Source organism: Columba livia, chromosome 2 (genome assembly GCF_036013475.1).
Source record: "Columba livia isolate bColLiv1 breed racing homer chromosome 2, bColLiv1.pat.W.v2, whole genome shotgun sequence".
NCBI lineage: Eukaryota > Metazoa > Chordata > Aves > Columbiformes > Columbidae > Columba > Columba livia.
In genome coordinates, this window is record NC_088603.1 from 66,795,160 (window position 1) to 66,822,286 (window position 27,127).

At 42.8% G+C, this 27,127-nt stretch overlaps 1 long non-coding RNA gene across 1 annotated transcript; it reads right to left on the reverse strand.

The window, feature by feature from the left end:
• Positions 1-1,946: 1,946 nt before the first annotated feature.
• On the reverse strand, positions 1,947-27,127 carry LOC135578830 (uncharacterized). Its single transcript, XR_010470961.1, has 3 exons — positions 11,415-27,127; positions 8,086-8,157; positions 1,947-5,354 (listed from the first exon to the last, which is right to left on the reverse strand). It is a non-coding gene; the product is annotated as an uncharacterized LOC135578830 (long non-coding RNA).

Genomic DNA, 27,127 nt, shown 5'->3' on the forward strand with positions numbered 1-27,127 from the left:
GCTGCTTCCCATTCACCCTGTCCCCAAGAAGAAGTTATCCTGGTCAGTGTGTCTTTCACATTTTATAAATATTAAATTCTTAAAACCTGCTCATTCCCCTTTGTCCTCATATTGTCACATCACAAAAAAAAATAAATGTCAATTAAATACATTGCTAACATTACTAGACTAGATCTGCCCTCTGTTTCGGTCAGTCTGAGTCTCTACACCACTTATCACCTTCTCTTGCCTGCCCCCTCTCCACTCAACAGGATGTTCGTGGTAAGTCTAGGTTGTTGGGTTTTTTTTCTTTTTTTCCCCCTCTCCCCCTCTTTTTTTTCCCTTTATTTCCCTGGAGTGAAAACAAGACCTGGAGCTTTCTAGCACAATCCCAAATCTCAAAGATGTCGTGGCACCTGATGGCAATATCTTTACCAGCTGTGTCGCAGCCTCACTTGAAAAACAAAAAGAAGCCTAACACCAGTGATGCCTGCAGACACATTTACACAGAGCACTGCTTTAGTGTAGGTCTGTAACCCAGTTGAAAATAATTCTGAGTTATGAAGATCTCAGACTTTGGATGCCAGCAATTCCTTGCATCCAGCATCCAGGAAAGACAGATACCATTTCTTACACATAACCTCCATTAACTACAGACGTGTCTCTTAACTCTCACATACAGGCCTTACTATGTCATAGGCAGGAACCAGGGTCATCCAAGACTGAACCCTGCCTTTTCCTTCTTTGCTGAGCACAGCAGTTAAAGAAAGGAGCCAGAAATAGGAAGAGGCATCAAAGTGGCTGTGCAAGGAGCAACAGAGCTGGGAGCACAACCTCTTCAAACTCTGCTTCCTGCCACAGACTACTTCAGTCTCTTACTGGAGTTTTTATGTTATAACTTCATTACAGTCACCCTGTTTCCAGCTCTGTCCCTGACAGTTTCTCTCTCAGGGCATTTAGCAGTGCCAATTTTGGTGCCACAGACTCACCCCTTCACTGCACACTCTTTCCCTCAGGTATGAAGATTTATGCTGCTCCATGCCACCCATGCACACTAAAGCCACTTGCACAAGGGCCAAGCAAATGCCACGCTAAGCCCCACTGTACCAGGTCCTTGCTATCAACCAAAGTAGTTTGTAGTATTAAACCTTTAAATTGCAGCTGCAGCACTGAAAATCAACTGATTCTGGCACGACTGTATTTTGCACAAGCAGGAAAAATCACTGCAAATAGTGCTGTGGTCTTGGTCACTCACTGGTCCTTTCCTCCTTCTCTCATAAACTGGGACTTTGCACATGCAGCCATGCCAGGCTCTCCAACGACAAGTTGAAAACATGGTTGCAAAAATAAACAAGATGTGTCTAGATGTTACAAAGCCTCAACATCACTCAGCTGCTCTCATGTAATTCATCGCTGTGGAATAACAACAAGCCATCCAGCAGGTTCTCCACAAACCCCTGCCTGTAGCTTTTGCCTTCTTTGGGGAGGCATTTCACACACATCCCAGATGGCTCTTTTAGTTCTTCCAAATGTGTCCCTGCGTAGCAGCCATACTCACTTTCATGTGGCTGCAGCCCTGCCATGGGAGGCTCTGAAGGAAAGAGGACAACACAGCTGGACCAGGGTGCTGCAGGCAAATGGCTGCTCAAGAAGTAAGGCTACAGACAACGTCAGCTCTTCCACACAAATTTTAACTGGCTTGTTTGGACACAGGAGTTACCAAACTCTGCAGAAATAGCTTGCATATGGATAAAATAAAGGATGGAAAACTGAGGTCTTCCCCTCCTTTCCTTTTTCCTTTCCTGAATATTTGTTTCACCTCCTCAAAGTCATGCAGGTTGTTCCTGAAGGCCCAATGCTCTGAAGCAAATGGGAGATGAATCTAAAACAGATAAGGAAATCACAGAGCTGGTCTGTTTGGCTCTTGTCACTGCTTGCAGCTGTGCCCCAGCAGCACCACTGCCTTAATTACCATACTATTGCCCAAGCCATCTCTGACACTGACAGTGGCAAAACACACTTGCTGCTACAGGTGTGCTCAGGGTGCCTCTTAGGCTGCAGATACAGATATACTGCAGCCTTGATGTCATCTTCCAAGGCTCAGCCCTAGCTTTTCATTGTCTGCATGAAAATCACCACTGCTTTGCAGGCTGCTGCACATGGGCACTATGAATAATTTTCCTACATGAACTTCATAATGCAGCAAAAACTTTGGCCTCAAATTTCCCTGTGAAACAGGGAGAAAAGTTACCTTAGGGGTCACTGGGGAAGAAGAGCAATCAGTGAAAAAATTAGGATAAAATCCATGAGTAAAAACCGAGAAACAGCCTTGCCAGTGATTAGCGTTAGCACTTGTCCCACATGGAGACATTATTTTGCCACCATGTTTTTCACACACTGTTGTTTCAGATTCACTGGACCGATGTGATTGAGCAATTGCTTCCCTCACCCAAAACTAAAATGACCTGAGAGAACATCTTTGATTTTATTGCCTTGTTTTGGATGTCTGTTCAGAATTCAGTGCTTCTTTAGATATAGCTTTAATATACACTTTTCTGAAGTGCTTTCAACAGTAAATATAGCAGACCAGGGATAAATTTGGCCCAAAGCATTTAACTACATGAAACAGAGCTAAGGCACAGGGGACATCCTTGAGTTCCAACTCATCTGCCCCTCAAAATCCATAATAATAATATTTTTATTTTAGCACTCATACCTGAAGGCCTCTAGGTACTTAAAAAAAATGTATAGAGTAGTAAAAGCAACTTAGTCCCCAATACTTGCATATTTTAATTCATGGTAGATTATTATTCTTCTGCACACATATTGCTTTAGTTGTCTACATTTTTATACCCCTTCTTTTTACTGTACAGCTGAGTTCTTAACCATATTTATGGACTGCTGTATTTTCCCTGTACACCTATGCACCTTATTATTTATTCGTAACCTCCTGTTTCCCTTTAAGTTATTGCTCACAATAAATTTTTAAAATCAATAATAAAGTTTAAACTCCACATTTTGGCTTTTTAAGCTAAAGAAGAGACTGCACAGGGCTAAGCAACGTTTGGTTTACACACGGGAGCAAAGATAGTATTTGGGCCAAGAATACATCACTCCAGGTAGGATACGAACCATTAAGATTCACACTGCATCCTGCCTCCCTTGCACACCAACAATGAGCAGGCACAGGTATCAGCCAGCTCCACACTCATCGTGAGGAGGATGCGTTTTGCTATCACAGAAGTCTCCTTAACCATCGAAATTCCTCATAGCAGTGAGTTAGCCCTTGCTTCAATGGCACACCACACTGTTTCCTACACCACCTTTCTGGAAGCAAGGATGCCCTTGGCGAGTCCTTCGCAGGACCGCTGCTGCCTCTGACAGCACTAACATGGGTCATTCTGGGTGCAGCCATTCAACTCAGGAATACCGCGGTGGTAATTATCTGCTTTGTAATTGACAGTGCTGGATCTTTAAAAACATTGCATTTCTGAGCCTCGCATTTTACCTTGTCTTGTTCCCTTGAAGGGCTTTCCCAGAGAGGAACACTGAGTACGGTTAATCTGAATTAACTGCTAAAATGGATTAGTTAAAAATGCATTAAATCTCTATGTACATATTCTCCTTCAGAATTAACTTAGCCTTTATGAGACTTATCTTACTCAGAATTAACTTGGCCTTTATGTGGCTTATCTTATTTTAATTCTGAACAAGAACATCTACACAGGGACTTAATGCAATTTAATCAATCCACCTCAAATTCAAGTTGTTTAGCTAGTTTTGATTTCTTTCTTTCCACATACTTGTGTAGAATGATCCATGACTCAACATGTCCAAGGGATGGCTGGCAGAGTGTAAAAGAATCTGCACAGTGTTGTACCTGTTTTCTTGAGAGACGGTGTCTGCTTCCTATTTTTGTGTACCTATATGCACTTAGAGAACCTCGCAGAACATCCACGAACCCTTGCACTTTTGACACAGAAACACTCTTAAAAGAACCTTGCTTCTGAAAACATCCAGGATCGCTTCCACCATAACCACACAAAGACACCCAGCAATGGCCCTTAGGAAGTCCATGACACTATACCAGGGCTGGCATAAGCACCTCCACCACACAAAATGCAGATGTCCTGGCAGAAGGAGGCAGCTCTACCATTTTTATTAAATTCCCTCCTAGGGGACCAAGTCATGGGGAGACACAAACTCTTTTTCTTATAACACCTTCTATTCACTCAGCTGCTGTTACCAAGAGGACACATCACAGGGTTTTTGGTTTGCTGGAATAGCTGGTAGGCAGCAAACACAGGTCTCTCCCTGGAGTTAGAGGAAACCAGTTAGTCCCACTTGCTTGTCTGGTTTTGGCAATGCTGCTTAAGAGGAAGTATCGTGTTTCTCTGACCTTTCTGTCCCAGAAAGGAGAAATGAGCTGTGAATACCAAACCGCACTGTGTTCAGATTTCTCTTTCCCCATATACTCACACTGATACATCTAAGCCTTCTGCCTCTCTATTACGTATGTTTCTCTTCAAAAGTCACATATTTCACTGTTCATCTCCTAAGGGCAGCCACAATATCACATGAAAGCTAGTTGTCATTTCTCTTCTATTCCTTTGGGGTTTGTATCATAATACAGAAAGGCCCAGACAAGCCTATAACTTGCAGGATTTCGCAAGTTCCTCCTGCATGCTGTCTTTTTTAAAGACTTTTGGAAAAAAATCCTCAATACCAGCAGACACAATATACATGAGAAAAATATTTTTTGTTGCTGGTTTGAGATGGAGGAGGAGAGGCCAGTGAGAGTCAAGATGTTGCATTAGGTTAGAAACAAGTGAAGCGTAAGTTTTGTCAATGCCTTCCCCCAACATAACCATGTGCTCTTAGACTACATGAGGAAAGATGGCACCTTTTACATCACACACGTCCAGTTGAAATGAAGAAATAAACTTAAGAGCAGAGTCAGTTTTACTGTTGAGTGGCATTCTTTATTTTATCAGCACTGGGGAACACTGAGGATCATTCTCCATAAGTGCTCCAGTGACTGGATGCTCTTGCGTTTCTTATATTCACACAATTATCACATACGCATTACAATTTTTGAAAATTTTGACATACAATACAACTATACTAAGAAATAATTGATGATGTTAGGTACAATTGCTTAGTTTCTTACTTACAACACATCTATTATTAGTTAAATGTAAACTGAGCACTCTGCTTCTAAACAGTGTATCACTTAATCTTCCGTCTCCCTCTTGTCATGCAGAAAGATCTAAAACTTGAAAAATATCCCCTCATTCTGTGGATGGTCAGAAAGCATTTATCTCATGTCAATTGGTTACATTAATTCAGCAGCTTCTCTTCACAATCACTGTCGTCTGAAAAAAAATAAAGGTTTTTATCATAAGAAGGTGGACAAGTGTCATCAGAGCTCTGTGTCAGAGCTAAATGAAATTCATAAGCAGAAGGGCTCGTTCTGGATTTGATGCCATTCTCAAACCACTGGATCAATGCCTTTCTCTCCTCTGTCTCTCTGTACAGAGTCAGGCACCAATTCCCCAATGTATTTACAGCATGGTGCTGTCCCTCTGCCTGCATCCATCTTTGTCCATTTGGCTTCACCATCTTGTTATTATCAAGCTCTGTACCCCAGATTCCGTGTATTATCTTTTCTCTGTCTTGTGTACAGACCAGATGAAAAAGTTTCCATTGCTATATTTTCAGGTTTTCCCTCTTTCTGTTCAAATAAAGCACTTTTCTAGGTCTTTGTTACTACATTTCTAGAGGCCTACAGACTATCCTCTGCAAAGGGTATGCATCCCATTTCGTAGCATTACTTCCTCTTCCTTCCATGCATATTGCAACGTTGGTATCCAGCTTCACATGCCTCACACCTACACCTGTGCACACTAGCCTCTTGCTTCTCCTCCCACCAACCATGTCCTCCATGTTGTTGCTGACACCAGCTTTGTTGCCTGGTCTTCAGCTTCTTGTGCTGATATTTTAACATGCTCATTAGTACAGGCCATTACAGAAACACCCCCTCTACACATATCCACCAGGTTTATCCACCAGTCCTTCTTTATTCTGCTTCTCTCTACAGGGAAGTCCCATAAAAACAGTCCCTCAGATACACCTGAGGCAGCCAGGAAGCAGCTGACTTGCCATTTACAACATTTTCATTGTGATTGCTTTCACAGCTTTGAATTTCTTTGCTCTTCTTTGCCTGCCTTCCTTTGTCTTAAGCTACACAACTTCATATGTGTGCTTGCACAGAACCAGCCAAGTACCACTACTCCCTAAACCCACTTGCTCCTGCTTGTTAGCTCCTACTTAAATTCAGACATTCACTGATAGCATCTTAGGACACTGAAATGCCCTGTAAGTTAAGATAGGTGTTGCCTTGTCTCTCACACACATATGCACACAAACATTGGGTGGTCATGTAGAGCATAAGTGAAAGGCACTATTGAAGATATAGTTAGTGAATTGCCCTTCTGCTGATATCTTGTTGCAGTAAGAATATCTGTCATTCTTAGTGGTTTGCTGCTTGGAGGGTGACTTTAATTAAAACGTAAAATGTCAAACATTAGTAAGAAGGAGGATAACCCTGTGGGGAGCGAAGATGAATCAAATTTATTAGTCACTGAGCAGCAGGCTGGTAGCCCTTCATTTGGAGAAATTTTAAAAGGCAGTTAATGTAAAATACAGAATCAGTCTAATCCCCCCCTATTCTAACCCTCTGAAAAAAAACAGTATCGCATGTTTCCACCAGTTCCAGAAATTAAAGACAAATCTGCTACAGAAATACAAACAGCCTCATTTTGTGTGTGCAGGACACACACAAAGTAATTTTCACTTATGGACTGTAAAGGAAAATGTCTCTCTTAGGGATATTTCTCCCTGTTATCAAGAAATGGCTGCATTTGCACTGTACACAGCGCATAACAGGACTGTAAGAGTCACTGGCATTTGGTAGCAAGCATGAAAACCAGCCCCTGGGACTATTTCTTAGGGAGTTGTTTCCAAGAGCAGAATTTGCCAGCCCACACATGTCAGGAGTAAGGATGACTATAGACCCCTCAGACAGGTTCAGAGAAAGTCAGGATTGCAGCACATACAAGCTCCACCTGTCCTCCCACTGGCACAATATTATCTGAAGTTCCAGCTTTAGGTTGTTGCTGAATCCACTGGACTGTTCTGTTTGTGCTCCTTATCATCCTCATACAAATCACATCATTATTTCATAAAGTTTTCTTTTATAAACATTTCTGGTGTACTTTTTACAGCATCATGCTAACAAACATTCACTTTCTGTTTTCAAGTTTCAAACTTCATAGATTCAAAGGAAGAGTAGAACAACATCCCAGCTCTTCCACAGATATATTGCCTTGTGACTTATTCCCCATACAGATTACTGAGAAGCTCATGAGAACACTGAAAGCCCTTTACTTTATGACACACAGCTAACCATGCCTTGCAAAAGAGGGGCTTTGGGTGGGTGTCTCCAGCTGGATTTTCAGCTCCTGTACAAGTAGATGGAAGCATTTGCTCTGAGCACCTCTACGCATGGCAGAAGCTGCAGGTTCTGGTTGGTAATCATGTCCCTGGGCTTATTTCCAGCCCCTGCATACTGTTTAATCACAGGGCAGGGTACAACCACTCTTCCCTGGTCATTCATGGTCCACACACCTGAGCTGTGCCCTTGTGTTGGTCCGATCCATAGTGCCACCACCTTTGTGCTAGGGTAGGCTACCTTGTGCCAAGTAAGTCCTGTCCCTGTCAGCTGCTACAGGAGAAATCAAGGCAGCCATTTCAACAGAAAAATGAAATAGGAGATAATTTTCACACCATCACTTCACAATGTAGTGATTTTTTTAGTTTTTTAAAGTTATGATTGGGTGTAAATTCTGGTAAAGATTCTGAACAGCTTTTAGCTAAGAGTCCTTAAAATTAAACTGTTCATTCAACTTGAAATCTAATTCTATATGGCAGAAAAGACAGGCAGCATTTGGGGTGGGGAGGAGGCAGGGAGATAAAAAGAATAGAGCAACAATATAGAGCTTACAAATTACAACCAAGTGGAGCTGTCAATAAGATCTTGCTCACCATATTGTCACAGAATTTTCCTTCTGTGTCACGTTGGTCATTACTGTAACACTACATGAGAAATCACTCCATCTGTTAAAAAAGAAAAGAAAAGCAGCTGCTATCCTCTCGCAAAGATGGAATTAACAAACACCCAGTAACTGTATGCCTTTCAACTTTTGCAGTCACAATTTTAGTCCCACTTTATTTGTGCCATGCAAGCCAACAAGCAGTTCTACCGCCATAGCAATAAGCCCCCCCAAAAAAAGCTCATTAATCAGAACAAAAGATGGAAACTGAGGTGACCATGGCAGTTTAAGTTCATGGTTTGAAAGGTTTTAGGGTTTCTCTGGTCGTGAGGGAAGAGATGTTAACATTTTGGCAAGGGGAGCACTAATCCAGTCACTGCGGTAGAATAGGAAAAATTCTCATAGAGATTCAAGATTATTTTGCTGACCTAGCTTAGCAGTTGGACCAGGTAAGTCCCATTACATCCAGTCACAAAAAATAAAAGCACTTCAATGCATGAAGTGGAGAAACCTGAAGCAAGGGCAGCAGGCTGCCAGCAGAGGCACTCAGACTCAGGGAGAATCCTGGGTTAGGATTTTATGTCTTACCATTAACTCTGAACAACACACAGAGCCCCTGGGAACAGGTTTCTTCAAGATTACAGCAAGGCTCTATGCACCAAAAAATGGGCTGGGTGGGATGACACCTACGTGCCATACTTTTTTGTACCTAAATTATCCTGAAGGGTAGCCTGAAGCTCCTGCATTTCAGGGAACATTGAGCCAAGCTCAGGGAAAGCCCAAATCAAACACCTGGCAGAGACCAAATCCTAAAACAGTCACATTTGTCCTATGAAGGATGAGCTCACTAAACATCACTTATCAAAAAGAACAAGTAGCAAAACCAGATAACACCAGTGTCTTCAAATAGCTCTTAAAGAAGGAAGGCTGGTTTGAGTGTGATCGGGCAAAGCCATACTGGAGACAGCACCTTGCAGTTAGATGGAGATGGCTGTTAAAAAATGCCCCAGGCAAGCTCCAGCTTGCCCGGGGGACACCCGATCTCCACGTTTGTGTGTGCCTCCTCGTCCTCCCCTCCACCCTGTCAGGCTTGTCTTTGGAGGTACACATTCCACCGATAGCTGCCTTCTTGCTGGCAGGTCCCTGCACCAGCTTGAGCCATGACCAGTCATGGTCAAGATCCACAGGAAAGTGTTCAGATGTTTGTCACCATGCTTGTGTCACCCTTCAGCAAGCATCTGCTGTTGGCCAGGGATGGGAATGAGAGTCTCATGAGAGACATGAGGATACAAGCTGCTATCATGCAAGGGTGGTTTGTTTTTTTTCCACCAGTTCAGACTTTTTTTCCTGGCAGATTGCTTCAACAAGCTTGTAGCCACATATAGGCTGGAAGAGAAAATACAAGAGGCAAATGCAGTTCCAGCTGTTTGAATGGAAACCCCCTGCACTCAAAGAGGGTTCACTCTAGAAGCATTCGTGATCCATTTGCTGTCCTGTAGGACAGTTCCGTTCACTAGGGGGCGGACTTGCAGTTGTCTGTGGCAGAAGGAAAATGCCAGTAAGGAGCATCATTCCAACAAACTGCAAGAGGGTACTATCATTTTCTGAAAATAATTAATTTTGTTGCAAGTGTGTGAGCTGTGTCTGTTCATCTGGTCTGTTAATTCATCCAAAGGCTTTACCATCCTAATAGACTCAATGGCTACTGTAGCTGGTAGGATACCTCAAAATAATCACTAAAGGTACTCAATTGAATAATATTTACATTATGACAACACAAAAACCTGAGTGAGATCAGAGTTTGGTTTTCTATCCCAAGGAAGTAATAAAAATCTAGTTCTAAACAATTTTTAGGGAGAAGACAAGGAGTGGGTGAAAGGGAAAGTGAAGCACAGAGATTTGAAGTGCTGCTGCAGAAGAGTAGCAAAGCAAGGAATAGAATTAGATTTTAAGTCCCACTAATACATTTACAAACAGGACTTTCATGTTAGTATCAATGTAAGATATTCAACTGTAGCCACTAAAGTACCTACTAAAGCTAGACAGATTTTTTTTCAGAGAGCTTGAAACAAATATTGCCAGAAAAAGAAGTAAGATTTTATTCATAGGAATCCAACAGTTTCCAGCTGAAGGAAACAAAGAAAAAAAATATAATAATAAAGCAAGGCAAACAAACAAACTATTCCTGAGAGTTTCCTCCAAACCAGAGTGAAACTTCTGGTCAAGCGCAGAGAAAGTCTTTAGGGGCTAAAGCCCACTCTGAGGTGATTCAGAACACAGACTGGCCCGAGCCTTCCCCCACTTTGGAGCCCCTCGTCACAGTGGGCCAAGTCCTTCTCATTTTCCCTGCACCCTTTTGCAAGTCAATGCAGCTGGGCTGATGCAGCAGATCAGGTCTCCTGTCCCTGTTCCAAACAGGACAAGCAGAAATTTAAATCAGGTGCTTCCCCACCAAAAGGGTTGCCACCATAGGCATAATCTGAAGGGTTCTGGAGTCTCAAAATCAGCAGAGTCATCAGATCTCCCGCCTGCTTCTGATACCGAAATGTATGGGACAGAGCCACAGGCTTAGCACACATCATCGACTTTGAACACAACAAAATATTCTGTAAAGGCTGGCTGCCTTTCCAGCCCTATTGTTTTGACCAGATATAGGCCACAGCATTTGGATCCCTGCAGGTGCTTTAAAAACCACAAGGTTTGTTGTTACCATTTATGTGGATTTGGTTCAAGCCATTCCCTGTGTTAACAAGAAAGGAAACTGTCATTTTGAGACAACATGACAAGAGGGCATTCAATGCATCTGCCAGTCTGCCACCACGCAGTTTTTCAGTGCAAGGGGTCAGCAAAACCACTGCATCACACGTGAACTTTTACATAGCCATATTATTGTGCAAGCGAAAAACTGATTTACACAACATGCCTGTCCAAGAACTTGGCGCCACTGCAAGAACTATTCTATGTAGTAAACTGGATTTTATCAACGGCTGAAAGACTCTTAAAGTCCTTGAATACAAAGAGCTCCATTTAGAAAGAAATTGCAGTGTGTAAATATAATCCACAATCAAGGCTCTCAGAGTCACAAAGTAGCATGACTATATCTCTGATTACTAATTTAATCAGGCACCACAAGCACTTAAGTGAAGAACCCCAACCAGACAAAGGGAGCTCCTTACAGCTGTTTTTAGCAGGCTGTATTTTGCAACAGACATGTGAGCACAGACCCCAGTTTGTAAGTGATCCTATGTCTAAGGGGTAACATTTACTAAAACAAAGTGAGATTGCACTGATGTGAAACACAAGACTGCACAATGTACTCACCCTGTTACAGGAAAACACAAGTCCTTGCACTATTCACATTGATTCCTCTTTAGTCAGAATGCATCAGAAGCTGGAGCTAGAACGAGTGGCTGAAAAATTATACTTTTATTGGAAAGATCCACCATTGTTTCCAATGTATAAATGAATAAATAAATAGAGTCAAACCAAACCCAGATAGGTGTCTACTACAGATGCAAGTTCTCACCCCAGATTAAGCCAAAGTAGCCTATACACTGCAAAAACTCTGTAGAGAACAAGGTGCGGTGGGACTTTTCTGAGCTGAGAGCTCCCTACAGTCTCCAGAGGCAGGAGGGACACCAGGCCAGGACAGCAGCACATTTGACAGAGCAGCTGAAAAGTCCTCCTGGCCTTCTTCCCCTCCAGGCTCTGGGGGCCTCTGGGGGAAAAGAGGGATCTGATGTCACTTTATTCTTTTTAAATTTTCAAAGAGCACACAGGTCTCCTCAGCTATGTCTTAGGTGTCTTAAATATGTCTGTAGATCTGGGTGCCAGAGAATAAAACAGGCAGCCTTTGCCTTTTAGTCCACTTCCCTTTTTCCCCTATTCAACTTGTTCCATCCACTTTCACTAAAATCCTTTGGAGTGATACAGCTGCCACCGAGGCACCTTCTCTGTGGTGCTGAGCCTCAGACTGCCAATGCCATATAGACATCTTGTGCACAGCAGGGCAGCCAAAAATGATGCAGCCTTTACATATCTATTAATAAGCCCTATGACCGGGCTGCTGCTGCTTACAGACATTAATTATATCCATTAGCTTTATTTTCCGACAATATCTCAAAGTGATATAAAAGTATCTGTATGACACACACCTTCTCCCCCTCTTCCACCCTCCTTTCTGCTCAGCCCTAAGCAAGCAATGAGGGAAAAAAATTCACGATGCTATATAACATGAAATCTCTGCTTAGTTAGATGTATTAATAGCTCAACCAATTTTCTGATGTAATTGTATTAATTGTTCCTGTCCCAATTGAATTTCCAGGAGAAAAAGGAAGGTTCATTTAAACATTAAAGACAGAAAATGTTTTGGTTTTTGTTACAGCTTTGTACGCAGATGTGAAGCAGAGTGCTAAATATCAGCACTCTGCCTAGTTGAAGGCTGTTGTGTTAGCAGGAATCCTCACCTATTCGTACAAACTAGCATGTACCAGATGGCTCCATGGGAGTCAGGAGGCTTGAAATGGAGCAATCATTCAGTCTGCAGATGGAATATACAGTACGTTCCCAGTTAAGTAAGGGGCTCATTTATTCAGATAGATTCTGCATATATGGATTGTGTCTCAGAGGACAAATCAGTTTCTGTCTCCAGATTTCCAGCAAATGTCTAAGCTAGGTCCATCCTCTACCATACTTCTGCCACCAGAGTCCAGCAAAAAAGTCCACTTACTAAAAAGGTGGAATTTTGCTCGAGCTGTGGTGAAGCAATACACTGAACACCACAGTATGATTTTTTTTTTTAAATCTTTCTAATCTGAAAAATAAAAAGGTGTTCCATTTTTTTTTTCTTTTACTCATCATGGAAACATTTGGACAGAACCTTCTAATTCAGTGCTTCAGTCAGCACAGAACTATATCTTTATATGCTAGTTATGATTATTTATCAGCAGAAAATAAATCGATGGCTTCATGCAAATGGAAACCTGCAGCAGCAGCACCCAGTGATGCCATGCAGAGTCCCAGAAGAGAGTCAGCTATGCCTGCTTTTGACGTGTGTAGTAAATGAAGCGCAGAGGAAAGACCTTAGTGGAAAGAAGCAAAAAGGATCCTGACTCTTCAACAGACATCCAGAGAAGTCCAAGCTAGATGCTTCTGACATAGGATTTGTTATTTTTATAAAAATGCAAACTAGAAACTGCCCTGAATGGGGTTAAGGACTCAAGCTATTCAACGAGATTGCAAAGCAACTTTTTTCTCAAAGATAAAGATCAAATGAGCATTCTAGCCTCATATTTTCAGTGGCCTACTGAAATTTACCTAGGCAAATAATTAAAGAGAACAATTTAAAAGCATTTTCAAAAGTCTAGGTGAAAGATATTAATTTTTTTTTGTATTGTAAGACTTTGTAGAGCTAATTCAGCAGGGGAAGCACTATGAAGAGATATTTAGGTTTAGTTGTGTTTTAACCAAAAGTCCATGAAAACAAAACAAAAGCTCACATTCCAAACACAAGGAAAAAAACCTCCTCCTATGTTTTGGCTTCACAAGCAAAGTGATAAAAAACATGTAGAGCTTTTTTCCCCATACCAAGTCTAAAAATAGGTCCTGAGAGTTCAGTCAAGCCACGCTCTAGATCCACCCAGCAAATTCACTTCCCACCTTGGTCCTCCTGGGTCACCAACCTGCTTCAACACACACAGCCCACTCCACTGCTTCCCAGAAGCACCAGCATCCCACTTGCAGGAGCCTTTCCAGCAGTTATTGGCCACCTCCCAAGAGGGGAAGGGATGGCTTCCAGACCCCTGGATGTTCCTTCTGCCTTCTCCACAGCCCACGCTACTGCTGCATACCAGGGGACTGTTCACTTGACCCTATATTATCTATCAGTAGGCATAATCTTGGCTCGCTGTACCCAACACAGGCAACGTTGCATGTGATAACGGTATAGTTTACAAATGTGAACATCACAGGGAAAGTATTGATTGATAACAACAAGCTGGAGAAGCAGGAAGAAGGAATTGTTAAGGGACTGTCTTCTATCACTTTCCAAGGATGGGAGGAACTCAATTATACCCAGCAGCCTCACCTAATGTAATTGTATTTGCTGGCTGTTTGCCTTTGAAGTACCTCTCCTGCAGTATGTCTTGGCAGTATATTCTGCCACATCAAAAAGGGAAAGTTTTACTACCTGTGCTTTTGGAGGGCTCATTAAAAACACACCAAGTAGAGAGAGAGAGCAGAAAATTGTTATCAAATCCTCTGGGGCTTTTTGTTTTGTGTTGTTTTTCTTCTCAGATCACACAGAAGCCCATGCACTTTGTGGACTCCGTTACAGGAACGTTGATCGCATGGACTGCTGTTAATTCATCACAGCTTTGCTAGGCTACTTGTCTTCATTTGCCATGAACACAAACAAATTCTACAGACGCACCGTATCAAATCTGTTCTCCTGAAAAGAAACATTCGCTCGTGAAACAAAGAGAAATGTAATGGCAATTAATAAACTAACATTTACTGCACTAATTAGCATCTCCTAGAGGGCTTGATTATGTGTTTACACCAGTTAGATACAGCACAGTATGAGAAAATACCCACATTTCATACATCAAAAGACATTTCTTTCATATTTCCTCTTCCATTCTTATACTAGCGAAGTGTGAAGACAAGAGCATGAAGGAAGGTAGAATAATTCATTACCTTGTCTCCTACTGATTTGTACATCCAACTTTTTTTTTTTTTTTTCATAAACACAAAGTCATAAATTAGCTTGTAGCAAAATAGAATTAATTGAATGTCTTACTAGGATCATCAAACCAAGGTTTAATGTCAATTTATCTGCCTGAGATTTTGCTAATGTAGCTTCAGCTCATTAGGGTGAGAGCTGATACTGTGGATGGGACACATAGGCTCATGAAAACACAGACCAACCTACATTTTCCCTATTTAGGGACAAAAATCTCTCATGTATGTCATGCATAGTACATGTCATGTACGTATATTTATATGCTGAGAGGGAAAAGTGTGACTTATAAAATAAATGCTTTCAAGAAGGCGATTTTACATCAAGAATGCAGTACAAGGTTTTTAAATGCATCCTGAAGTCATATAAAGAACCCAGACTGTCCCCATTTTCCTAGGATCCTTATAGCACCATGTTATTTCCTTTGCTCATGAACAACGTAGAAGCCACATTATTAAGCAATAGACACCAAGAGACAGTTTGGTTACATCAGCCCCTTTACCTAAAAGGTAATAGTCTGAGGCTGGAAACAGATGCAGGACAACTAGGACACAGAAATCAGTACAATGGTTTTGGGAGATGTTTTGGTGACAAATATCGTATTAATCTCTGTGGATACTTCATGACATCCAGAATGTTTCCTGTCAGGAGAGCTTTTGACAATAAATGCTCCAGGTAAGCAAGGTAGATGAAATCAGGCAGGAGCAGTCTTTAGGCAGCAGGTTGGTAAGGTTTCCTGAGCTGGTAGCCCAGAGAAGCAAGACTTAACAAGCACCTCAAATGCAGATCAGAGATTAAAGCCTATCCTGAGTGCTCTGTGCTCCCAGATGTGTCCTATCCGGTAATGGCAACAGGTTTTTATGGGACTGGTGAAGAAAATAAGAGAAAAAACAAAACAAAACAAAACAAAAACACACAACCAGGGCTTAAAAGCATCTCACAGCTGTACCTGACTGAAAGAAAACTGACTAAAGGAAAAAAAAAAAAAAGCTGACAAAGTGCAAACACCTTGTGTCCTTAGGTGGGAGAAGGATCACACACATAACAATTCAAACAACTTAATTCCTGGGGAAGGAAGAGATGACACAGCACAGCACTTCAGCACAGCTTCAGATGAAGTCAGTGACAGTTGCATAGGCTGATGCCAAAGGCCAAATGCAACACCTAGTATATGAACAAAGTCAGTGCACTGAGACAAACAGTCAAGAAATAAAGGGCACTCCAAATCTACAAACCTCTGATACACAACTTGCCAGCTGTGAGCATCTCACTTTCGTCATTGCATACATATCTTATCCACTTATTCCTGTTTACTAGTGTTTTGAAAGGACTTCAGTCTGAACTAGCTGTGTTGAGAGCCACACAAGTGTATGGTGGCAGGAGGCAGTACCTCTCAATCTAGTAAAATGGGGAAAAAAGCTCCAGCAATGATGAGAAATTGAATTACAAGACCTCTCAGAAAGGGTGATAGGCTGTTCAAGTCACATCTTTAACATACTCTAAGCACAGCAACACATCAGACTGTTTACACATCTAAAAATACAGGCAACAGAATTATATAAGCGGCAATCTCTAAAAGTGCACATATTCAGATCCTCTTGAATTGGCCACTCAGAAGTTTTTGATAATGCCAGTAGGTGCCTTTGAATGGTTAGCTAAGCAAACTTATTTTATTTCAGGATGAGACACTCATTACCTTTAATCACAGCTTTAGTCACAGGCTGTAGATAGAGCACTTCTCTTACCAACAACCCCAAAGGTGTGGTACCAGTGACCTTATCTTCTTCCAGGAGGAAGGCAATTGCCCCAGAAGTCTTCCAGCTTGTCACCACTTTTACTCAGCACATTAGCCCTGACACAGACACAGACCATACAGACACAGACCATAGGTGTGGTAGGTCTGCCTCATCATCAATGTGGGAATGAATGTCTCACCTGCACCTCCAAGCCATGAGATCCAGCTTCTTGTGTGGGTAGGAGCAAATTGTCCCAGGCTTCATCTTGGTTAGGTCAAAGCAAGGCCTATAGGTGGTTTAAATCATGCAACATAGGCAGCTGGTGCCAAGCCAGTTCCATTGTACATGCAGACCTGACTTTTTCCAGGCTGGTTTGCTATTTCTCAGCAGAACTAAATCAGTTGCTACTCTTTGAACCCAAAAGACAATCATCACAGGAATGACCTTTCTGCACCTTTCACTGGCCAGAGACCATGACCCCTGCTGCAGTAGGTGGGATTTTGGCTACTTTGAAATCTTTGAAACTTCAGCCCTAAATTTCAGAGATCTCAAAGTACAGTAAGACAGCCACAAAAGCACCCCCATGACTCAGCCTGTGCCAAATCGAAGTGCTGTGAACACTTGGATACATAACATGGATGCATAAAGACATTTGCTCTCTCTTCTGTCTGGCCACCTATTTGTTACCCCACAGCTAGCTGAACTTCCTTCCCATTTGCTAATCTGTTTGCTTGAGACAGTACAGCAGCATCTTAGATGGGATATATCCAGCTGGGAACAGGGAAGGCAAATAGCTGGCAGCACCATTGCCTTCCTGTAATGGTCCCAGCTTCCAGTTGTCTTCTCCCTCACCAGCCGTCTGTCCTTCTGCAAGCGCAGCTGGCTGCAGACCATCTGATATGAAGAAGACGTCTGGCACCTCATGCTCTGAATAGTGTCTCTGACGTAGCCCCTTATCCTTGCCAAATACCTCAGCACTAGGCTAGATAAGGGATAGTCAGGGCTGAGTTGTGTATACAACTGTATTACCCAGGACTAATACAAATATTTGGCCATATATTCAACCAGCATTTAACCACTAGCTCTAATGGATCAATGCCATTTCACATCAGTACCCCTAAACAGCAGCAAGCTGTTCACAGCACACATTCTAAAATCCTTTACAAAAGACCTATTTTACTATTACCTTAATCAGCCCTTCTTCGGGCAAAAATCCACTTTCATTTAGTGGAGGGAACTTAGGACTAAGAAGTCTTATAAAAAAACAGCAATAAATTAGAATCGAGAGCACTCTGAAATCCACCCCCTAAACTATATTATTCAGACTCCAAACTCTCCCACATTATATAGACTTCTCACATGCACCTGTGTGCCTTCAGAATAATATTTATGTTTGTAGTTTCCCATTCTGTGCGCACAAGTAACTGCCTTCCTCTCCCAGAGAGCTGACATTTGCTTTTCTGGTATGTCCTCCACTTCTATAGAGGAGGTCCCTCTGGCCCACAGGGTGGAGCAGTGCATAGGCTCCATGTACTTCCTCAGCAGCTGCTTTTTGCAGCTACTTAGAAAACTGGGAAGAATTACAGAATCCTGGAAATGTATCTGCTTGAAGAAAATTAACCCATTCGTTTTCTTGCAGTGGAAATCACCCCGCTCTAGTTAATAAAAATATTGTTTATTTTTGGAGAATTTATGGTTGTTGGCAGCTTGAATGTCACTCTGGTTCCACTGCTTCCCTGTCCCTCCCTTTCATGTGATCTGAAAGCAACTTTGGTTTGTTTCTCTCACTCACAGCAAAGCAGAGCTGCAATAACAGCAAATGGTCCTTGGAAATCACAGTCACATTAGGCTTCTGTTCAAATAGCTTTTAGGGCTGCGATAATAGGAGGCATTCCTAATAACTGGTGACTCAGTGAGACCCTGCACAGAAGGCCTCCAAATGACAGTACACAATTTAGAATTTAATCTAGAAACAGTGGCGGTGATGAGATTCCAGCTGGGGACCTTCTGGTCTGGAGGCTAGTCCTGTACCAAATAGTCTAAAACAACTATGTTACTCAACCAGAAAAGAGATTAATTCCCTCCCTTCCCCAAAACTTCTCAACTTTTGGAATGGCGTTTGACCCGTGAAGTGGAGCACATCTTTATTGCCACCTTGACTCTGGAGACTCACCACCCTGAACCACAGCACATTAAACCACTGATACATGGAGACCATCCAGTCACGCAGCATTAATATTAAAGTTAGTTCCTAAACACTGAATTTCAGCATACTTCAGTTCACAGGCCACCCATATCATGCTTTTGGGCTGTCCTTGGTCTGCTATAAATCTAGACTGGATGCTCACCCAGAGAGAGCAAAGACAGAGTTCACCCCTCACTCTCCCAGCACGCTGCTTCTGTTGAAATCACACAATGTTAGCATGACCTGTGCTTAGCAACCTGGCTCACATAAAGAAAAGGTTTCTTTTTGGAGAGGAGGAAGCCATGACCCCATTGGCAAAAGTAGTATATTTTCTTTCTTAAAACAAAGCCTTCAGACCCTCAGTCTTTTCCTCCTTGATGTGCAAAGGGAGGGAAGTTCAGAACAGGCTTTTCTTTCCAAGAAGTGGCATGGTCATTGGGGGGTCACTGGAAAACAGTAAATAGCCAGGAACAAGCACAGTGCTTGGAAAGGGAGAGGATAGATAAGGGTCTCCCGGATATGGGCACACCCTCCTATGCCCCTGCTTAATGTCCCTCTGACATGCCCTGGTAGCATCCAGGAAGAACAGCAGGAAAAATCTCACACACGGAGCAGGGAAAAAACAATTCCACCTCAGAAAAGCACGTTGAAAGTAGAAGTGATTGCACTCAAATAGTTGGGACCCATTTAGTGCAAAAATCACTATGGACAATAAACTTCAAAAAGCGAGGACACCACTGACTGGTGGACACTCAGAACAAATATCAGTGGTTTGGAATTGTTGGGTTTTTGTGGGTTTTGGGTTTTTTGTTTGTTTTGTTTTGGGGTTTTTTGTTTTTTGGGGTTTTTTTTACTATCTGTGGTCTTCCAATGGAGTCTAATATTTGCTAACATGGTATAATTTGAGTTATCCACAGATAGTTCAAAAATACAAAGAGTTCATTGCCCAGATATCTCTATTTAAAATAGATTTGCTTTTGTTCATCAGTGTAATGCACATGGCTGAGAAATGGCAAGGTGCCAAAATGAAACTGCTCCTAATTTTCAGAGGAGGCCACCGGCTAATTACACAGACTGCAGGTGTGAAGAGAGAAGCTCAAAGTAATCAATAGTAGTAATTAATCTGCTAGACTGGAGCTAAAGAGCTAACAGCTGGACATCAGAAATGGACACATGCAACAAGATCAGCAATAATTACCTCTTTAAATATTGAATTTCCATAGCAACAATTAAGCATATAAATAAAGGCTTGAAATCAAGGCTCCAAGGCATGATGCTGAATTGCAAACACAACATTCTCCAAATCAACCCCTTTAATAAAACAGTAACAATATGCTTGGGCTGGGTCGACTGGTCTCTGGTGCTCACAGAAGCTCAGCTTCTGCTGCCTCCAGATTTTTTGGCTCTTCCTTCTTGGCTGCTTCCAAACCTGCAGGTTCTGCTGTAACTTCTCTTTATTCAACTACCATCTAAAGAGACTTGGTGCAACACATGCCCACAACTCACCCCTTTCTCTTGTAAGTCTGTCCACCTCACAGCTTTGGCTTTTCCATCCTCTGGAGATGGCTTCCCTTCAACACACTCTGCTGAGGCACCATTTCGATCAGGCTAGCAGTGCCATCTTGACTGGGCAACATCAGAGCACTAGCTGGTAGATGACCTCACTGCAGCTCTGCCATGCTGTCAGACAGAACTAATGCCAAAGTGACAGCTCTAATGGGAGAAGCTTCACACGGCGGCAGGATGCTCAATGAAGTACTGCCACTGGCTCTCCTGGAAGTACCCAGAGACCTCTCCTCCTGTCTCACAGCATGGGCACACAGCAGCGTTGCATTCCCCCAGCACCTTTGTGGGGTCAGCAGCACCTGCAAAAATGTATTTCCCTCTTGGCTTAATGGCACAGAACCATCACAAGAGCACTCTCTGCCATGGAGACTGGAGATGTCAGGAAGCCTTCATTAAGCTCAGATTAATCTCAATAGATGTTACTTTCTGATGTGTACTAGCTAAAACTTGCTTTTGTTTATCTCAGTGGAGGTATCAAGGCCATATTCTCCCTGCTCCAGAAAATTCAGACCAATGGAAGAGGCACAAATTTGATGTTTGTTATGTTCTCATGTGTCTGCAGAACCAAAGGACTCCATGGAATCTGACCTCTGTAGGCCGTACTTTACCAGACAGCAACCACAGACCACACTACTGCACAGTGTGAAAGAGTTTTAGCAACTGAAGCAGCCAAGGCCAGGCTGCCTCCAGCTCCACCCTGCTTGTAAGTTTACTGCAGGGATGAGCTGCCTTCTCCTACCAAAGAGTTAAATACAGTCTCTCCAAAATATTTGACAGGCCACATAACTCACATTCAGCAACTATGAGTAGAGGCTATATAGAATCATAGAATCATATTGGCTGGAAAAGAACTTTAAGATTGAATCCAATCATTAACCTAACACTGTCAAGTCCATCTCTAAACCATGTCCCCAAGAACCTCATCTACATGCCTTTTAAACACCTCCAGGGATGGTAATTCCACCACTTCCCTGGGCAGCCTGTTCCAATGCCTGACAACTCTTTCAGTGAATAATTTTTTTCTTAATCATCAATCTAAACCTCCCCTGGTGCAACTTGAGGCCATTTCCTCTTATCTTATCACTTGCTACTTGGGAGAACAGACCAACACCCTCCATGCTGCAACCTCCTTTCAGGTAGTTGCAGGGTGTGATGAAGTCTCCCCTCAGCCTCCTTTTCTCCAGGTTAAACAGCCCCAGCTCCCTCAACTGCTCCTCACAAGACTTGTGCTCCAGATCCCTCACCAGCTTCATTGCCCTTCTCTGAACTTGCTCCAGCACCTCAATGTCTGATGATGAGGGGCCAAAAACTGAACACAGAATTCAATGTGGGGCCTCACCAGCACCGAGTACAGTGGCACAATCACTTCTCTAGTCCTGCTGGCCCCACTATTCCTGACACAAGCCAGGGTGCTGTTGGCCTTTTTGGCCACCTGGGCACACTACTGACTCATGTTCAGCTGCTGTTGACCAACACCCTGAAGTCCTTTTCCTCCAGGCAGCTTTCCAGCCACTCTTACCCCAGCCTGTAGCACTGCCTGGGGTTGTTATGACCCAAGTACAGGACCCGGCACTTGGCCTTGTTGAACCTCATCCAACTGGCCTCAGCCCAATGACCCAGCCAGTCCAGATCCCTCTGTATGGCCTTCCTACCCTCCTGCAGGTCAACAGTCCCACCCAACTTGGTGTTGTCTGCAAATTTACTAAGTGTGCACTCAATCCCCTCATCCAGATCACTGATAAAGAGATTAAACAGAACTGGCGTCTATACTGAGCCCTGGGGAACACCACTTGTGACCAACCATCAACTGGATTCAACTCTGTTCACCACAATTTTTTGGGCCCAGCCATCCAGCCAGTTCTTTATCCGTTGCAGAGTACACCCATCCAGGCCATGAGCTGCCAGCTTCTCCAGGAGAATGCTGTGGGAAACAGTGTCAAAGGCCTTACTGGAGTCTAGGTAGACAATATCCACCGCCTTTCCCTCATCCACTAAACAAGTCACTGTGTCATAGAAGGAGATGAATGAAACACCATCAGAAGTGTTATCATCCCTACATCTGCTTTAGCAGGGAAAACTAAATAAGACCTACAGAAATCCAAAGAAAAAAAGAAATCCTAAATGACATACTTCATTTTGATCCCTGCATTTCCAGAATCAAACCTGGAGCTAGATGAAAACCTGAGGAACTGTTTTTAGAGGTTTTTCTAAAGTTTTCTGTGTTTTAAACATTTATTACTCCAGCCATTTATCATCTCAGAGTTTTCCTGTTTTCTGGGATTTTTTTTTTCCTTAAAATAACTAGAAGGGACCCACTTCTGTAACCTAATACTGGGTGCAGTTAGACAACTCAGCTGAGGAAAAGAAACCCCTCAAATTTCCCATTGGTTTCAGTGAAACTTTATAAAGGTCCACAGTAACTGCTTTTAAGGTAGGATGGGGACCTATATTTTTTGCCTCAGAAGAAGGTGGCATTTCGTAATTACCCTCATGTATTGATTCCCCCAACCACACCAGCAATATTTCTGAATCTCCATGGTCTGTAAATATTTCTACACAGTGTATTTCAAACTCTTCTGTAGTATTGATTTGCGATGTACCTGCTACACTATGATATTTTATAGTACAAAGCTTTTGCAGCCTTGGCACTGATGGTCCTTTCTGCATTTCTAACAAGCATGCAGCAGGTCAACTCTCTGTGGAGCGTCATTGCCAGATATTACCAACACACCTAAGCTAAGCTGATTTTAAAAATAAAGTTATATGTTTGACTGAGTGTTGCATTTGACTTTATATCAGGCATATACAAAATATTAGCTCAGCCCAGCCACTAGCTCAAAACCAGTAGGACAAGGTTCACCTGCTTGTCTCCCACACTTCCTTCTCTGTGGAAGAAGCAGCTCAGCCCTCCATAGGTGACACACATGCCACTGCCATTGAGAAATGTTTGGGAGAAGTAGAAACTGGAAGAAAGCTTCTTCCCAAACTCCTCTCCGAGCAGCACCTATGACCCCATCTGTGCTGGTGTCTTGGCAGTTAGGTGCTGAGGACCAACATCTGGGAACAGCAGAAATGCCTGGCCAAGATTAGAAAAGACAGACAGCAAATGCAGCCCAAATGGAAAAAAACAGCAAATCTGGCCTTCCAGTGCCTCATACCTTATATCTTCCAAAAAAATATGGATATATGTGGTGTGAAATGCTGCCATTCTGGTTCAGGGATTGAAAACAAGAAGCTCACAGGGAGGTCAGTGCTATGAGGGTGAAGAGCAGGATTTTTTCTTTGCTCTACTACAGTTTTCCTGCAAGACTTCAGATTGATCACTTGCACCTTTCTGTACCTATTTATCACTACATTGGAAAGACATATGAAGAAATTATGTCATCTTTTTTACCTGTGTCTCCTAGTTGGTTTCCACAAGAGGGGATCTCTTTCTTGAGGAAGTTTGTCTAGGTTAGGCAGAAAAGTCAAGATTAGCCTTTCCTCCTCCAAAAAGTGGCAGATTACACACAAAGGGGCCAGGATCTGTGTTAAGGTCCCTCTCTATCACCTGATGGCCACAACAACTGTGCTCACTAAGTCAGGCACACAGGTTGCCCAGCTGTGAGAGGATTCAGAAAACACAGTACTTGACCCCAGCCCATCATCAGAGTCTCTTTCCCAATGGCTGTTCTTGTGCCACATGAGTACTCCACTTTGCATACAGACAAGACTGAAAAAAGCCTGTGAAACACCTTCTGTCCCTCCATCATTCGGGATATATCAGGAATCGCTATCTGCAACTGGAGCAAAACAGGGAGGCAGAGAGAAAGTAGGGTTCTGTTGTCTCAAGGCACAAATATAATAATGGCAGCAATTCACTCTGCCCAACTCTGGGATGTAAATTTAAGTGCCAACACAGAAGGAGGTAAGTCATGCTAGGCTGCCCATATATTGAGAGAGGAAGGACCCCTCTGAATTTGTACTCAGACAGCTACATTAAACTTCCATTTTTCTTCTCCTACCTGGTGCACTAAGACTCCTGAAATTTATCTTACACATGGTTCAGAGGTAGATAGGTTTTAAGTTAACATTAACATATGCTTAAAGGTGGTCTTCAACTGTATTTTGATAGAGCAGCAATTATTAAAATACAGGGTGGAAAAATAACAGTTTTTAATATTATAACAGCTGGAAAACAAGCTAGGGATGGGAAAGGGATCCTTTGGTCTCTTTCCTATGTAACCATATTTTGGGGAAGAAACCGCAATAAACTATCAGGTCAGTGTCAGTTCATCAGAAAAAATGCCAAGCCTGCCTTTCTCAGGATATTTTGAGCTCAGTCATACTGGAAATACACAAGAACGAGAAGTCTCATGACATTTCTGCCAGTTCATGTCTGGATTACATTATCATTTGAGAAACAGACTGAACCCCTACCAGAATGAGGAGTCATTTCCATGAAGAGCTGTGAAACAGAGCCAAAGCTTTGAGTGGATCTAGGCGGGAGAAAACGCAGCACAGCCCCAGGACCTCAGATCACCCTGCAGCAAGCAGGAGAGCCCCTCTGCAACCTGCTGCTGGGACAGCCAGGTGTCTGTTTTTAACGCTGAATTAGGAGTTTAGAAGCTTAGCTTCAAATGCATGTCTCTCTAAAAAAAAAAAAAAAAAAAAAAAACAGAAAACAACAACTTGGCCTCTCCGAGTTCACATCTCCCTGTGAAGGGTGCTGACTCAGGCTCACAGCAGCCTCGACCCTCACTGTTGATAGAAAAGCTCTCCCATACCACTGCCGCTCCAGATTGCACCTAGGAGGACCTCCTCTGTTCCCCTTTACCAGAGCAGGAGCCTAGAGGAATTAACCTTTCTGGGCAAAAGGTAACCTCTACAAATACTGCTTATGCAATATGAAAGAGACTGCAAATCCCCCAGCCAGTACAAGCTTGCACACAACTCTGCAGACCAAATTGACTTGGGTCAGGCCCTTATACACCATGTATAGGTATATGTGTGTTTATGGGCACCATAAACAACTTTGCAATTATTGTTTCATTATAAAATAGCTGTTCAGAGAAGCATATATTTTTTAAAAATTAAAAAAAAAAAAGTCAAGCTTAAAAAGTCCTTCTCTTCCTGTATTCTCCTGGCCGGATTATGGTTTGCCACAGTATAGCTGACTCGTTCATTTTGTGCTTTCCACATATCTTTTTATTTTCTCCTCCCACAGCATTGAAGATCACCTCACACAAAGAAGTGAGATTTGCATGTACGCTTGGTCCTCTGTCACTGGTGAACCCTTACAAGTGCATCCTCTAGCAGGGCTCATGTCTTCTCCGGGCTGGCAGGCACACGGTAAATCCCAAATCAGGTTGACCAGCTGCAGGTAGTGTACTCAGACACAAAGTGGATGAGAAACCATGGCATTGTGCACAAACAAGCAAAGACCATGCCTGATAGCGGGAGAGACAGAAGCTGACTGCATAAAAATCTCACATCTGTTTGCCTAGCAAATGCTACCCATATGAAATAGTATTGACTAGACAGAAAATTTTGCTAAGTGCTTTTGAAGGCATTTCCAACCCAAAGAAGCCACCAAAATGATCCTAGAAATCGCTAATTATTCTTTAGGTTTATTGCATTGAAAATTTCCCCTGCTTATCCTCTAACCTCGGACAGACCCTGAGTACCTCTTCCTTCACATTTGTGACCAAGCACAAGTGATTCATCCTTTTGTGCACACCACATACAGCCATTCATTTCCAGAATAAATGCTTGCAACAGGACATCCATGGGATGTATGTATCCTGGGTAGAATAAGCACTGAAGTTCATAATCCTGCATGCTGTCATAAGCCACTCACATAATGTCTTTGTGGGAGGATATTCATTTTATCAGACCAGCTATGCAAACGAAAGTAACATTATACAGGCATCCATCTCCTTGGATGTCGGTGCATTAGAAAAGCACTGTCACAGAGAGCTGCTGTTGAGTGAGTGTTACAGTAAAAACATGTATCAGTGTGACACACCGCAGCCTCTGGATGTTGAAGGAGACATTTCAATAAGGCCACATGTCTAGTGCCAGCAGACAGGGAACTCCTTGCAACCCTTGGAAATAACCCAAGACAGCCATTTCAGGGAGACTGACATGATATGATTATGCCCTGACCTGAAGAACAGCTCCACAGCTAAATGCACTACCCAGCTCACAAGGGCTGAGAATTGAACTGATTTCTGTTTCCATGTATCTTCAGCTAATGTCATTGCATAGGAGTGGAGATATTTCCACTGAAAAATGTTTGGTCAAGTCTTTTTCAGACTCAGTGACTTGTAAAGCACTTGGACTACCATACTTGGAGATTAGAAATACCCAAGAGAAGCAGAGGAATCATCTATTGTGACTGTGCAAATATCTGGCCTATATAAACCCAAGTTCTCATTGCTGGCTTCATTGTCATCCTTCCAAGTGCTAATACATCTTCTGAGACTCAAACTGTAAAATACCCCGAGTGTGAAACATTTCCTACTTTGGTCTTACAGAGCATCTAGTGCCACAAACCCCGAGCCCCCGTGCTACCAAAACACAACTAACATCTTGAATGCTGCTGTTGGATACATGATTTATTGCTGTCGCTCCCGTTCAGGCTGACGCAGAGGACACCCAGTTTAAAACAAGATGGCAGCTCTAAAGACTCTCCAGATCCATAAACTGACACCCTGCACTGCCTTGCAGAGCCCCATTCTTGCTTAGCAAGATGTGATGCAAGGGCAGAGCCTCTCCATCCCACCACCCACCCCTCACATACCTGTTCTTGACCACTTTCCCTTCC